This window comes from Aythya marila, assembly GCF_965140915.1.
Source record: "Aythya marila genome assembly, chromosome: 3".
In the NCBI taxonomy this organism is placed as follows: domain Eukaryota; kingdom Metazoa; phylum Chordata; class Aves; order Anseriformes; family Anatidae; genus Aythya; species Aythya marila.
The window spans coordinates 53,844,668-53,860,012 of NC_139044.1; the positions used below are offsets into that span (position 1 = coordinate 53,844,668).

General features: G+C 36.0%; 1 protein-coding gene across 2 annotated transcripts in view; it reads left to right on the top strand.

Annotated features, from left to right (window-relative positions):
- The window catches only part of SCAF8 (SR-related CTD associated factor 8), a 93,421-nt gene that overhangs the window by 56,308 nt on the left and 21,768 nt on the right, over positions 1–15,345 (top strand). The window contains exon 21 of one of the 2 annotated variants that reach the window (XM_082758321.1): positions 7,231–7,434. The exons of the other annotated variant lie outside the window; for it this stretch is intronic. The gene's annotated coding sequence lies outside the window, so the exon portion shown is untranslated. Of the gene's footprint in view, positions 1–7,230; positions 7,435–15,345 lie in introns of those variants that run through there. 2 annotated transcript variants of the gene reach the window in all.

Genomic DNA, 15,345 nt, shown 5'->3' on the forward strand with positions numbered 1-15,345 from the left:
ATCAAGTCTTGATGTGGTTCGCAGTAGTGACACATACTTTTTTGCTGGCACAATGGAAATGGGACATAGAGAAGACAGGGGCCTGACATTTGGGTAGCAGTTCTCATTTATGCGGTTTTTTAAAGCTTTTTCTGATGATAAAAGCTGTCAATTTTAGCAACTGAAAAAGCTGATCCATAGTGCTTTGTATTTTTACACAAGTAACATATTTTGAAAAATACTTCAGGTAGATTTGCAGACAACACAAACAATATACTAAGGCATGCATGTTACTTGAAAACCTTATGCATTAGTAAGTTGCTTGATACATTTATTACCCTCCTAGGCAGCATGTGATTCTGATCTCTTACTGTACCGTACGTGAGCAGAATGTTGTTACATCAAGAAGATTACAAAGATAAAATATAGCCTTTATTTGCTATAATGACGTGATCTCTTTGCTGAAGATTTTTTCTTTTACAAATTGGTACACTTTTGTTTTTATACATGGTGCTTCGCATTGTTACTACAAACTCAAGAGAACAGATTGTTAGATTTCTTTGCTCACCACTCCTCAAGCCATATCAGTGATTTAAATGGCTTTATTTATGAAATTACTCTGCATAAGGCAAGACAGGAATACCGGAATCAAGCCTGTAGTGTTGAATGAATAGTCATGTAATAAACGTTGTTGGAAAATTATCAAATAAATCGTCTATAGAAGGTATTGGTAAAATAAGCCACTATTGCAGAGGCTTCTTAAAATGTAGTATTGGCAGTTTTGAACACGTGCAAGGATACATTGTGCCAGTCATCATAGAGTCACAGAATGGTTTGGGTTGGAAGGGACTTAAAGACCATCCCTTTTCCAACCTCCCTGCCACAGACCGGCATCTCCCACTTAGATCAGGTTACCTGAAATCTCATCCAACCTGACCTTGAACACTTCCAGGGTTGGGGCATCCACAGCTTCTCATGGCAACCTGTTCCTGCACCTCACTACCCTCTGAGTGAAGAGTTTCATCCTTAAATCTAATCTAAATTTACCCTCTTCTAGTTTAAAACCATTATCCCTTGTCCTACCACTACACTTCCTGATGAAGACTCCCTCTTCCATCTTTCCCATAGGCCCTCTTTAGGTACTGGAAGGCCACTATAACCTCGTCTCGGACCCTTCCCCTCTCTAGGCTAAACAACACCAGCCCTCCCAGCCTGTCTTCACAGGAGAGGTGCTCCAGCCCTCTGATCATCTTTGTGGCCCTCCTCTGGCCCCACTTTAACAGGTCTAGGCCCTTTTTGTGGTGAGGACCCCAGGGCTGAATGCGGTAATCCAGGGAGATCTCACAAAAGTGGAATAGAGGAGAATCACCACCTCCATCAGTCTGCTGGCCACACTTCTTTTGATGCAGCCTAGGGTACAGTTGGTTTTCTGGGCTGCAAGTGCACATTTCTGGCTCACGTTGTTTTTTCATCCACCAATGTTCCCACATCCTTCTCTTCGGGGCTGTTCTCAACACATTGATCATACACTCTGTACTGATACTTGGGCTTGCACTGACCTAGGTGCAGTACCTTGTGCTTGGACTTGTTGAACTTTGTGAGATTTGCATGGCCCGATGTCTCAAGCCTATCCAGGTCACTCCGGATGGCATCTCTTCCCTTTACAACACCACTCAGCTTGGTGTCACCTATGCTGACATCGGTATCTCACTGAGTGCTGAGAGTGCACTCAATCCTACTGTCCATGTCACCAATTAAGATGTTAAATGATCCACTGAGGAACACTACTCATCATTGCTCTCCTCCTGAACACTGAGCCATTGACCACAGCTCTTCAGATGTGACCATCCAGTTAATTTTTTATCTATGGAATAGTCCATCTGTCAAATCCATCTCTCTCCAATTTAGAGACAAGAATGTTGAATGGGACCATATCAAAGGCTTTATGCAAGTCAAGGTAAATTATGTAAGTTGCTTTTCCCTTGTCCATTAATGCTGTCACTGTTGTAGAAGGCCACCACGTTAGTCAGGCCAACCACCTCCCTGTCTTCCGTGTACCTTAACGTGTTTTCCAGAAGGATCTGCTTCATGATCTCAGTGGACATGGAGGTGAAACTGACTGGTCTGTAGTTCTCTGGGTCCTCCTTTTTACACTTTTAATAATGTATGTTATATTTCCCCTTTTCAAGTTGCTGGCGACTTCACCTGACTGCTTCAACTTTTCAAATATAATGGAGAGTGGCTTAGCAACTTCATCCACCATTTGTTCAGGATCCCTTCTCCTTGGGTCTTTTGGACTTCCACACCTTCAGGTTCCTCAGCTGGCTTTGAACCTGGTCTTCTCCTGTTGTGGGTTGTACTTAATTCCCCTAGACCCTACCCTGAGATTCCATGAGTTGGGAGGACATAAGTGAGATGGTCAGAACAAGACTGAGGCAAAAAAGTTGTTGAGTATCTCAGCCTTCACATCAGTTGTAGGCAAGTCCCTTATCTCACTTGACAGAATAAGGTACAATATGTTTTATCTTCCTTTGCTGACCTAAGTAGATAGAAATCTTTGTTATTCTTCACATCCTAGCTAATTTTAGTCCCTTGCCTTTCTTGATTCTATCCCTATATACTCACAAGCCATATCTCCATGATCTTACAAGGGTGTATGTCCTACACTGCCTATGCATTTCCTTTAAGTTGGTGGTGGTGGTGATGAGGTCCTGACAGCCATGCTGGTCTTCCTGCCTTCTTCGCCCTGTGTCTTGCAGGTTGGAATTGAAAGCTCTTGTGCCCTAAGAAGAATGTCTGTAAACGTCTGCTAGGTGTCTTCTGCTCCTTTATTCAGTAGGGCACTTTTCCAGGGGGTGCCATACACTTGTCCCTTAAGCAGATGAAAGTTTGCCTTCCTGAAGTCCTGACTATTTTATTTATCCCCCAAGATCATGATTTCTACTAGGGCATGATCACTGCAGCACAGGCTACCTCCAATCTTAACTTCTCCAGTAAGTTCCTCCACAGTGATGAGCAGCAGGTGCAGTAACATTTGAAGTACTCATTTTCTTGGTTCATTTTCTACAAGGTCAAATGCTTGGGTCATTTAATTTGAAATTAGGATCCATTTTTACCAGCTTTCATTCTTTGTGTTTCCTGTATTGTATTTTAAAATAACAATAAAAAGTGGCTTTTGTGGTTTAACAGGAGCTGAACAGATATAATTTAAAACCTATTTAGAGTATCAGGAGTCACCAAGAGTAACAAGGACAATTTGTTGTTGTTAATATAGTAATAAAAGGATCTTTCTTTCCTGCCAACAGTGGAATTTTACATTAGTTACGTTTTCCTTTCAAGTGCTGTGCATTCACATGTAAACATGTTCTGGGAAACCAGCTACTTGTGTAGTTGAGAGACTGATTTAATCGGCATAAAAGCAGAGCATCTTAGTGTGGAGTTGCTTAGTTGAACAAGAATGGAAAAAAATATATATATAAGTATATATTACTATTTTCATTCACATCAGCAGAAACCTTTCAGCAGCAAAGCTTATATCATATTGCAAGATAGGAATTGTAACTAGTCTTACATTGCTTCTTGAAGGATCTTCTTAGCGATGTTATTCACCCCACATAGTCTGTACAAAATCTTTGGGTACTCAACAAATATTTTGAAGGTTTTTTTGTTTTGTTTTGTTTTTCTTTTTTTTTTTTTTTTAATATGTACATTATATTTTATAGTCAAGAATGTCAAAGTAAAGCTACTAAAAATATGTAACATCTCTTCAAATGTAGTAATTTCTGGAAAAGGTGTGTAAGGTTTGAAAAGTGATTCTTGTCAGTGATAGGATGGCATGAGAATCATTTAATAGTTGCATTGATGGTGGGGGTTTTGTTGATTGTTTTTGAAGTTGGTAAAGTATAAAATTGTCTTTGCCATAATTCTTAAATTCTTTTCTGTCTTGCACAAGCTTGATGAAAAATAAATTCCTTCCTATCTTGCACAAGCTTGCTGAAAAAGGGAAGCCTTACTGAACATCCTACTGATACTAATCTCACAGATGCTCTGCTACCAGAGATTACAGGAGGGAAAGGACAAATGATGTGCATACTCTTAAAAATCAAGTGGTTGCTAAGATACATTGTGCAGTTGAAGATGAACATATTTTCTCTTTTTTAGAAGTTTAAAGTACACATTGCAGCACTTGAGAGATACTTATTATATCAGTGTTGTCACTGATTTATTAATTTTGTTCTGTACCTTGTCGTTTTTATTTTCAAGCTACCTCGCTAATGCTAGTTTAATTTTTTTTCCTATAAAATGAATCACACTAATGCCCTTAGGCAAGGAACTACATACTAATGCTCTTAGGCAAGGAACTATTTTGTTCTTTACAGAAAAACTTTTCTCAGATAGTATTTCAACCTGTAGAAAACTTAGTTGAACATTTTTCCTTCAAAATTTAATGCTTTAATGCTGTGATTTTTCTCTAAAATTTGAGTTATAACAGATGTGGTTCACATTAGCACATCTCAAGGTTTCTGTTGAAGAAAAATTGTGAGTTTCTTTAGGGTAGATGATGATGTGTTTCAAAAACTAGGGTAGACTTCACATTTATAGTGATTTGTATCTTGGAGCAAGTCAGTGCAAATAATCTTTTGTAGGTAAAGAGTATCAAGTGGATATAGAATTGTTAACGTGGACCTAGATACATACGATTTGTGTAGATACAGGGAACTTTTGATCTGATGTGACTTCCACACTAAAAGAGACATCATGATATAATTATGTCTAGGAAAGCAGGAAGCGTAGCCTAGCTTTTTTCTTGACAACACTAGAAATTCATTATAAATAATGATAGAATGTTTAAGGTCCTTTTTAAAAATCTATCTACCTTCTTCCAGTTAAAGCAAGCTACATCATTGTCGTATGAATTCATCAAGAGAAAAAAAAATACTTTGAATTTATGCTGTTTCTGAGATTATCAGGTCTCATTCAGTAATGCAGTGAAATGCAGTTTTAAGTGTGCCTCAATTTCTTCCACAAAAATGTGGACAAAATGTACAAATTTTTTGTCAGTAAAATTTCCGATGTAATTTTAATTTCAGTGGTTTTCTTCTTTTTTTTTTTTTTTTTTTGTCACTTCTGTAGTAGTGTGAGTACATAAACACTAAATGGAAAATCTCCTTTACAAATGTTTACTAAAAATTCTAGTAGTCTGTCCAGTTCACTTTTCATTTATGCTTGCACTACATTGTTTTGTCAGTTAGTGCCATCACAGAACTCTTCTTACAACAGACAAAAAATACCTTTGAACAGGTATTGAACTGAATTAATTCAGTTGATTAATGGGTTGTTGAAATCTAAGACTTTAAATAAGTCTTTTTCTTGAAATTCATGGATTACTTCTACAGTATGACTACTGATCACTAAGAAATTCAGTACTGAGAACCTTATTGTTCAAGCTATCTGTGATTAAAAGACTTCATTCCATAAAATAATGAAAACAAATCAAAATGATTGCTCATTCATTTGGAATTTTGTTATTTCTTAAAAACTAAATAATGTCGTATTCTCAGACTTCACATTGATTTGAAAATTTACCATATAAAAAGATTATATAAAATTAATGGACTGTAGTTCTATGAATTGTTTAAATGAGTGGGGCACCCATTGTTTTATTGAAATGTAAAACCTTGAAGCAATTAGGATAAAAGTGTTACTACATTTCAATATTGTGTATAAGTGTATGCGTAGTCTCTGCAGTTTCACTGTATACACTGATACACGCTTTTCACCTGCAGTCCTTGTGACATGATCAAAACAAATATGGAAAAGAGAAAAGTGGGAAATCCTAGCAGACACTGAGAATGCCGTATGAATTGCATCTATATACAAGCAATGGGTAGATATTGTTGTCTCAGAAGCAATAGCTTGCTAGCCTAACTTCAAGCCTAAATCTAATAAAACTTCAGTTACAAAGCATAAATAAATTCTTTTTTTTTTTTTTTTGAAGATTTCATAACTTAATGCAAACATTCTGAGTTAATATTTAGTGATTAAGAAGCAAGCATCCAATAACATTACATAGTCCTGAGCATTTTTTAATGTTGTTTATACCTATAAAAAAGCTAGGAAGGTTCAGATAGATGTGCAAATATTTGTAAGATTACAATGTTCTCGCAAAGAATTATTGAATATCAATGTTAATATAACTATTTGGGCACTTTTAAGTAGTAGATGCTCCAAAACACAGAAGGCCCCAAGTAAAAGAATGATAAAGAACCATTTTGTCTGCAAGGAATGTGGTGAACTGAGGTGTCGGTTTAAAATCCAAGTTATTTTTATTTGCTTGTGTTATGCCCCAGTCCAAATACTGACCTTGTTCAGTATTTAACTAATCCGGATGCTGATGAGAGGATATTTGGATTTGATACATTTTTAGTTACCTCTCATCTTGGCATACATGACCAGTAGACACAGACAGCTAGCGACAAGTTGTGAGTGTTAGCTTTCATGTGATTTCTAGGGACTTGAATATAATGCTTCTTCAGTCTTAGTGTTGTACATGGCATGCTGCCTCAGCTGTTTAGCACTGGCTTCACTGAATCCAGAATTTCAAACTCTTTGCCTTGTGTGTCTCAGATTCTTTTTCAGCAGCCGTTATAAAAGCAGGTGGTAGAAGATTATCGGATTGATTATCTGTCTGATTCTACTGTTTCTAAAGCTAAAGCCTTCTAGGAGATAGGCTTTTTTGGTGGTGATGCTGGATTTTTTTTTTTTTTTTAGTGTTCTCGTGTGTTTTCAATTCATGAGCAGACAGCCCTGTTAAAGACTGTGAGAGTATGATGGAGCAGATTGTACAAAATGTCTGAAAAAAAATTTGCAAGCTCTATCCATTTCTAATCCTATGCTCAAAAATTCATAGAATGAGAGGAAGAAAGCAAATTAAAGCTAGTTAAGCACACTGGTCTTACCTTCTGCCTCTCCCTTAAATGATCTTAAGAAGATTTTTTAATTGCAGCATATATAGAGCAGCCCCATACTACATGGTCACTGTTCTTTGATTAGAATCCATTATGTACTCTGGTTTCTTTTCCCTATCTGCTTACTGCTTTTTTGAAGGGTTGGGAGGGTTTTTTGTCTATTTGTTTTGTTTGTTTGTTTGTTTGTTTTATTATTATATTATTTTAAATAGCTTTTTCTTCAAATGAATTAAAGAAAAATGAATTCTTTAGGTTAATAAAATTTTCTTTTTTTTCATTTTAGAATTCACTGCCTAATTCTCCTCGATTTCCTTCTCCAACAAGTTCTTACATTTCTGTATGACTAGAATAGAAATAAGAATGGATGCCATGTAAAACAAAAATAAATAAAAATTTTATCCAAAAAATATATATATTTGTCATGATAGTCTGGTTCCAGCATGCTCAAGAATATAAATAAGTTGGCATTTTTAAAACCACTTAGTAGATTATACTATCCCATGCAACTTGTAAGGTTAAGCACAAGTTTTAGCGACTTCAGTTGTTGTCCCATACACATTGTAGTGAATGCCAAGGTCTTACACTTCACTTCTTGTCTTACCCTGTTGCCAGCTAATTTAGTCACTTATTCACAATGAAGGAATTTAACCAAAAAACGTCTGCAAATGATAAAGAATTTTACTTTCCCCAACTTTGAGAATTAATTTGTTCTGAATATCTCTGATCTTGTGACAGGAAAGCAAGCAATCATTAATCCAAAAGGAACAAATGTATTTATTAATACAATTTTAATTATCAATACGATAGCAATTTATTAAACATTTCCACGATTTTATGGATAAGACACAAAGTCTGCTAGAGAACTGGAACAGTTTTAATTCATGGTCTGTTTTACTAACTGGTTGGCTTTTTTTGAGAGCCATCTGTTTGAAAATTTTATTTTCTTACAGGTGCTTACAAGACATTTCAGGGTTGTTTTTCTCACTAACATTTTTCAGAACTGCGACCTTAGAGTATAGCTTTGAAATTATAATCTTGTCTTATGATAATTGCCTAACACTAACTTGAGGTACATACCAGAAGATACACAATACATTAGGATTTATTATTATTAAACTATTGGTGGTATTTATATATACTTTCTAGAAGTTTCTGGAAAGCTTAGCCACAGTATTTCTAATATGCATTATATGAAAAGAAACACAAAGTACAGTATGAACTCTTCCTCTGGCTGTATATGTTACAGCCATTGTGTTCCTTAAAGTGAAGCATCTGTTTTGTCTTCTACTCTTGCCTTGCCAATGGAGTCAAAGTTAGACAAGGGTGTATTCAGGTATTGATTTAAGTGCACGTCAGCTCTGAAAATCAGGTGAATATTTAAAAATCAATTATTAAAGTAGGACTCTAAGTTTAGCTTGCTATGAAATGGTTGTGTGGTTACACCACGTTTTCACGCCAGTTGTTTTTAAGACCTTATTTTTTAAATTAAATGAAATAATGTTTTAACATATGTAAGAAAGATTCAGTCTTGTCTGTGACATTTTTATTTTTTATTTATTTATTTATTTATTTTTTATGTCAGAGTATAGAAGTTGCCAGCCTACAGATATCTTTGCTGTAGCAAACACAGTGCTTTGGCACTTGGCTGGACAAACCACCTCAAGAACTTGTCACCTCAAGGCTATGAAGTAACACAGGGAGATCAGTGAAGTAACAACAGACCAGGCAAATTGGTAGGCATTACAGATGCATGTGCAGGCTCCTAGAGGGTGTGCTGGTCTTGAGGAGTAAAGACACAGGGCTTCACTTGACCTGAGGATCAAGGTTTGCTTTTCTAACCAAATCACAAAACAGTGTCACTACAGCAGGCAGCAGAACAATATTTTCTACTGAACTTTGTCATATGGTTAATAAGTATAAGTAGGAGAAGTATTTAAAGTTAACAAGAAGTATGTTCTTCAAGCTGATCACTGCTGGCTAGTCAGATTTGTGAACTAGATGCTCTACTCAGAAGGAACCCTGCTACAAGCAAAAAAGATGAGGGATGGATAAACTACTGTAAGTGCTTGTTTGGATGTTTTTTGAAACAAAATTTTATCTCAGGATGTTATAGGCATGTGATTCCTATTTCTAGGTCTCACTTTCCAGGGAAAGTCCATGAATCATATTCTTTTTGTTTGTTTGTTTGTTTTGTTGTTTTTGTTTTTGTTTTTTGGAATTCTGACCTTTTGAAATACTACTAGTAGGTAGATGCCTCAAATACACTGCCCACTTGCATTTATCTTCCCATTACTTGTCCAGTCTTCACCATGCTTAGGAACAGCTGGCTCAAGAGTGCTACATCCTACCATCATCACTGTTCCTATCCTAGACACTCATAGATCTCTTTCAGTAGACTTTTGAATTCTTCTGATGCCATTGTTCTCCACTTCTAAAAAAGCTTGAAATATGAAATCTGGTGTGGTTTATTTTGTTTTGTTTTGTTTTGTTTTGTTTTCTTTTTCAGCACAAGTTCTCTACTGAAGTGACAAAATACTTCTCCAGTTTACATTTCCACTCTCAGTTCTTTTCTTCAGCAAAAGCTCTTTGCAGTGAGCATTTTAAAGCTAATTGTTATAGCAAGGTTTCCAGTATCTTCAGTCAGAAAGTGATGATATTCTTTAAGAGTTTTGATGAAACAATTTCTGTATACCCTTGCTTTTTTTTTTTTTTTTTTTTCTTTTTTTTTAATGCTTTCCTCACCTCCATAAAGCAGTGGTGTCCAGCAAGGCACTGCAGCCTATGTTCTTGCTTTCTTTTGAGGGAATGTCCAATGCATCCCCAGAAGATTCCCGAATTCTGTGAAGAGCAGCTCCTCAGAGTGTGTGCAGTAAGACAAGTGAAATGTGCAAGTCTCTGTTTCAAGGCCACCTTATCCGGGCTTTGAGCCTCTCTTTGCAGCAAGTCCTTGGATGTGGGAAGATGAGCATGACAGCTGAATGAGTTGCTCCATGATTTTACCATCATCTTTACTGGTGCTCTGGGAATTACAATTCCAGCAGCTGGTTGTTATCCCTTTCATAAAGTGTGGCCAGTTCTGAGTCATTCATTGCAAATACTATTGAAATCCTAAGCAGAGGTCCAAACCATGCTAATACTAGCAAAGTACACAGATATTTAGAATTGGTAATTTGTTTCTGTGGCATAGAGGAGACAAGCATTCCTGGCCACACACACACCTTCTTCTGTCTCTTCTTTAAAAATGAACAAAAGGAAAAACAACAACAAAACACAACCAACAACAAAATATTATTGATTTTTCACTGTTTAATTCTCTCCTACATAAAATAGAGACAATTTAATAACATAGCTGTGAGGGGAGCTGCATGCCCCCCACTCAGAAATAATTCATAGGGTAAGGATCTTATAAACTCCACCAGTGCTATTAAATTTGTTGCTTTCATGTGGTTGTTAAACCTTTCTTTGATCACTTTATTTCTAAAACAAATGCATGTTCTGGCTGCACACACCTCAGTATAAGAAATATGCACTAGTTTCTTTTTATTCTTTTACCTTTTATCCAGAACATTCAAACAACAAAAGGCAGGATAGCACAGGAATTGAGAAAGTTCTTCTTTCATGACTGAGGACTGTGTTGTATGCAGGAAGAGGAGAGATCTCTGAAGCTCCATCATGTTTCCTGTGGTTTTAACTACACTGTATTTAATTCTGCACTCTAAAATTTTGAACGCTTTCATAATCAAATGCATAGATAGTAGTGAGCCATTACTTGATAAAGTACCATGAGATCTTTCTTTCAGAAGACATTCATGTGAAAATTAAAATTAATCAGTATAGAAGCTCTTTTTGCAAAGATGCACAATATTGTGTAATCTGAAAGAGTTTCCAAGCACTTGGTGATTTTATTAGTGATGCAGTGAACTTGAGATTTGATGTTCTGTTCTTTAGTGTTGATAAAAGCACTGATTAAATAAGTTTTTGGAAGTGTGAGCAGTGACCAAGGGGATTTTTGTGGCTTTGAAAAATTGTGAAGTAAAAGGATTTGTGAGGAATATTAAGTAAAATTGCTGGGTTTTAGGTGTGTTTTCAATTAGTTGTGATGTAGAGTTGGTGCCAAGCTAGCTCATTATGTCTACTGTTGAGGGTTAACACTGCTGTATGCTGGTATTTTGTTTTGCTTTAGTTTTCAGTCACTTCTAACATGCAAAGTTTAGGGTTTTGTCAGCTTTACAAACAATGGAAGCTCATGTGTAACCCAGTGAACAGTCAAGAGGAGTACTGTAAACTGAGGAGAAAAATATAATAATTTAATATAATAATAATTACAAACCATGATATTTGTAAAAGCTATGGTAGAGAGAAAGAAGTGATTCTGAAGAAAACATTAAATGCTGACTCTTATTTTTCTTGTTTTATGAGTAGTATGTCAGTTGTAATTTGGTAAAAACCATAATGAAAAACAGCTGAGATAGCTAGTGGGAAATATCTGGCTTATTTTTAAATACAATGTAGTCACTGACTTCAGTTTCTTTGCAAAAGTTTTTGAGAGTAGCCTAAATTGCTTGCTCTCTTAAAAATAAATAAATAAATAAATGAAATCTAAACAGATGCTTCTTTTAAAGTATTTTTGAAAAATACAAGTAGAGTTAACTAAATATTGAGAAGTAACAGTAAAAACATAAGGCCAGTAATTTTGCAACCTGTATGGAATATCTTTCAGCAAGGGATGCTACCTTATACGAATTTCCTCTTTGCACTTTCAAATTAAGAAGTTTTTGCAAACATTTATTTCTTTTTATTTTTGCAATTAATTTTGGTATCTCTTTTTACTATTGCTTGCAATTGAGCTGATTTTTCTTCCCTCGGTTTTGTTTCAATTTTATTAAATTTATTGCCTGAAACTTGGCTGCTTGGTGCTCTGAAACCAGCAGAGGGTGCACAGAATACACTGAGTCCAAGCTGTTTCCTTGCAGTCTCCTTTGTTACTAGGGCTTGGGAACCAGACAACTACCCTCTTAAGCCCTGTTCGGATGAGGTACTTTCACTTGAACGTGATTCTCAAAATAGCTCACAGCTGTGCTTCAGTGCACTGCTTTCAGTCCAATTTGTGCATGTCCATGCTAACTGGGGGGGAATTTCCCCCCACCGTTTTACGCCAGACTCAGGACAGCGTGCCAGTTCCTATATGTCTGATCCTTAAACCCCTGCCAAAATGAACAGGGATTACATATTCATCATTTTCACAGATCAAAGCCTACTTCAGAAGTTGTTGGTGAACCTTAGTTGTTTGTCACTGTGATATTTTAGGAAAAAGGTCTGTGAAAGTGGCTGTTCAGATATTTCTCTGCCTTTTTGACTGACCACAACAAAGCAGTTACCTAGCACTAACCTGGCAGGGGCTCTGCTGAGAGCTGCTACGCTCGCTCCTCAAGTAGACCAGCCAGCACTGCCTACCATCTCCCAGTTCTTATCTTATCTGGCCCATTACAACATGGCTCAAGGACATAGATAACTTTTAAAAGTTTGTTTCCTTTTACAAGTCCTGATAGGAAGCAAGCAGGTGTTTCCCTGGGCTACTTTCTGTTTCATGCTCTTTGATCCTCAAACTCTGCTATGCTCTTGCTTTTTTGATCCTCAAACACTTCCTCAAACACTTTACTTTATAAATCAGAAAACATGGCAAGGAGAGCTCAGCTGAGGGACTTTGCTTTACACTGTATTTAGAATATGTTTTTTCTTTGAGTATAAGAATCCCTTGTTTAACTACTGCTTAATATGTTTTATTATGTGGAGTACTATTTTATTATTTTTTATATTTGGCAGTGTGATGCATCATGTCTGAAAGGGGACCAGCTGTGTACACCTCTGGAAAGAACTGAGAAAGGAACTTTTACTTATAATTGTTTGCTTTTGTGCTAGGGGCTTGGATTTTAGGTGCTTTGTAGATTTGTCACAGCTTTTGGTAGGATGATTTTTATCCTGTCATCTTTTCAACATTATTCCCCTTTATTTATATAGAACCTCAATGAGATCAGATTTCTTTATGCGGTAACATTCATGGGCTCATATATACATGTATATGTAGATGAATGTATCCAATCATTCCCCACGTACCGGAGTGCATTAACCCAGTGAATTATCGACAAAACTTGTTTCCAGAATCTTCTGTAAATATGTTCATGAGTTTTGGATGTTTCTGGGTAACGTGACTCTGGTGGGGGACATTTTCAGCAAATCAGTGCTGCCTCATGGTATAAAGGTATACAACTCAGATTGTTGTGTTGCCAACTGTCTACAACAGCCGTGTGCTGACAGGAACCCAAGTGCTACCCAGGAGGAGATTGGCAGCCCTCTGTCAAGGTCCCCTTCAAACCCCATTTCTTCTCTTCCTCTTCATTCACCCTTCCTGCTGTCTCATCCTTCCCACCAACCTGGGATAGTGCTGCAAATGTTGTAGCCCAGCCATTTTGGTATCGGCCCATCCCACCACGTGCAACAGGTTAGAAAAGGGAAGGTAGCTGCCATCTTACATTCCCACTTATAAACCATAACACCATTCCTGTGAGAAATACTATGAACACTTCAAAAAATATTTGCGTAGTAGTTGGTCATTTATATGATGAAGTCTAATAAATTAGACAGTCTTCTGGCTTTAATCACCTACAAATTTGCACTGAATGGATAATATTTATTTTACTATGCCCATTACTCAGCAATTTCTTCATGAAGCTATTGTCTTTACACACTCTATTTAACAGTGTGATACTGAACATACCAAATAACATATGAAATATATTTATATATGTATATTTTTATTGATTGTAGAGTATTCAATATACTCTATATTGGATGCATGAGTGCATTTTATATATAGTTTCAGTGGCATAATGTAAATTACGTCACAATTACAATTTTCTGAGACATAAAAAGAATCTTTGTAAGTTTACCATGCAGAAGCATAGAGTTGTGACACCTCAGCAACCTTAACTTAATTCCTGTAATATCTCAAAGGAGGGAAAAAGCAATCTGTAGTTTAGATTCACAACGTAAATGAAGTAGTTGCATAATACTGCTTTGATAAAGTTTTCATCCCACTGTGAAGCATTTTTTTTCCTGTGTTTTGTCTGGATTAAAATTTACATTTATGGCTGGGTATCTGAGTTTATAATGCTTGGCTGTTAGAATACTTGCATTATTCTGTGAATTAGCCTACCATGAGTCACTGAAAATCACTTGTTAGCTTATTTTCATATTAATATATTTCTTCTTTTTAACTTCTCCTATTTATATTTTTTTTTCAAAAAACATCTTATTTTTCCAACATCTTGTTGGAATTGAGTTCATTATACCAAGTACAGCTTGTTTTCTGCTTATTTCTAGAAGGACAAGCTCCTCTCTAGATGACTGTAATTGTTCTAGGAAATCAAAGCTTTAAAAATATTTCTTTGTATTGTTTCTTGTAAGAAAATACTTCAACATTTTTACTGAGTGTTTGTTTGTGGTTTTTGTTTGTTTTGTTCTTGTTGTTTTGTAGATCTTTGATGAAAATAGAAAATCAAACTGCAGTTGCCAAAAAAAAACACATTTTATTTATTTATTTATTTTACATTTACAAACATCGTCTTATGCTCTTCCTCTCATCTGCTAGTTGATTGATCTTGTAGAACTGGGAAAACCCTAATTCAGGTCTCTGGAGTACATTGATTTAAATAACTGGTCTAGACTGCAGTTTTGAAGTGCCTTCAGGTTGCAGAGAAGGGATGATGATGAGACTTGAGATTTGCATCTAAAAGAGCAAGTGATTTGTTTTCTACTTTGCTTTATAAAATTCTCAGTCTCATTCACAATAAAATATTTTTTAGTATTGTTTTGGTCAGTTGAGCATTGCTTTCATGAGTGTTCTATTTACGCTGATTTCCTTAGTCCAGTGTTACCTTCACTATGTTGGTATCTCCATTGGATTTTGTATTTCAGCTTTTGCACAGTGCTTTGAACTCAGTGCATCAAAAGAAACCCACAGGTTCACTTTTAGAGTGATGAAATGTGAAAGGAAATGCCAGAAAATTTGTTATTTTCATGTGATAACCTTCATTAGGAGTGTCTGATTTCTCATTCATCTCTTTAATGAGATCCTATCCAGTTCTCTGAAGTTCCAGTTCTTTCTGTTTTTCCCCCATACTGCAGTGAATGTCTTCTCACTCTGCTCAAGAACAATGTGGCTATACTATTCTCTTAGCTACACAGTAAAAAATAAATGATATTCTTCACTGTGATTAAAGGAATGAAGTAAAGGACAGTCTGATTTTACACTTGTTTGGCCTTTTAGTATAAATACACTTTTCTTTTTTTCACGGACATGTCAAATACAAATTCAGTAACATCTTTTTTTTTTTTTTAC